The following is a 1,557-nucleotide window of genomic DNA, read 5'->3' as shown; positions in this document are numbered from 1 at the left end:
TCATTCACGGGATCAAGTTTTCTGCTGTAGCAGAAATCACAGGTCACTGTGTTCTCTCCTGGCACTGAATCATGTTGCCTTGGGAGAGGAGGAACACAGACAAAGAGAAACTGTTCCTTTTACCCTCTTCAATGCAACTATTCTTGGAATTATTTGCTCCATGGTGGGTTGAAACCTTTACATTGGACTCCTAGATTCCTAAATATATTCTCATCCCTGAGTGTCTGTCAAAATCAATTTTCTGTTGTTAGGATGACAGCAGAGAACACCTAGTCTGCAATCTGCTGATATTACTCCAGAAAGAATTTCTTATAATCAAAAAGCTCAAAGGAAGCTGGTATGGATTAGAAGAGGAAAGTTGAACAACATTTGATTAGAAAACTATTCAGGATCTTGGAGACCATTTCATACAGTGTAGATTTTAACATATAAAAGGGGAAGTTATTAAAGTATTTTGCTCAAGAATGACATTCTCTGAAGTAGAGTTTTTTGAAAATCATAAAAGTTCCTGTGTGGAAATTGGGTTGCAGGTGTGCAAAAGTGAAGGCAGGAATATCTGAAGGCTATTGCAGTTAGTCTAGGTTAGATGCAAAAATGGCCAGGATTAGATCAATTATAATGAAGACTGATAAAGGAGAATAGATTGAATGTATAATCTGTGGGTAGAATCTATACATATAGTGATCAGTTGAATAATTAATCCTATTTCTTATTAGCCAATTATTATAATAATAATAAAAATGATAGTGTTATCATATATTCCTATTGATTAATTGCTTGAGGAAAAATCAACTTTTTAAGCAAAAAAATTATAGATGACGTTATTCTTCTAAATATAGTTGGACCCATTCATACTTGGTATAGTGGCTTCTAGGTGTGAGGATCCAAGTAAAAAAATGGAATTTTACACTATAAAAAGTCTCTTAGATCGACAGAGAAAAGAAATTAGAATAAATGTACTGGAAGGAAGGATAAGACTACTGTTATCTTCTTCATGACTTGCCTTTTCTATTCCAAGGTATCTTTTCTCAACATAACTTTAATCTAACCTAGAATCAGAATTTGAACTCATGTCTGCATTAATAGTAAACAAAAAATATTCTTTTTCTCTTAAAGATAGATATGGTTTAGCAGAAAGAGGGCTAAATTTAGCAGTAGAATATTTAGATTTAAATCTTCTCTCTGCCTTAACCACTCTTACAGTGCACATATTCTCTCCTGGCAGTAGATGATAGCATCCTTCTTGTCTAGAATTTCTAGCAGATTTATCAATAAGAAAAATGCTAGAGAAACAATTCTGTTCAAATGAAACCAGAGAAAAATATACAAAAAATGCCAATCTTAATTGAATATGCATCACATGGTGATGGCTTTTCTTAACATCACTTAGAAATTACTTTAGATTTGTGTTTAACTTTAATCCTCTTTATTTTCATAACCTCTAAAAGAAGTTTTGAAACTCTGACTATGAGTATTTTCTTCCTAATTTCTCTTGTTGACTTTATTGAACTTTTTCTTATCAAAGCAATTGCATTTAATTTTAATCAATAATACAAA

Source organism: Equus caballus, chromosome 3, assembly GCF_041296265.1.
Source record: "Equus caballus isolate H_3958 breed thoroughbred chromosome 3, TB-T2T, whole genome shotgun sequence".
NCBI classification, from domain to species: Eukaryota; Metazoa; Chordata; class Mammalia; order Perissodactyla; family Equidae; genus Equus; species Equus caballus.
Note: the sequence above shows the minus strand (reverse complement) of the source record.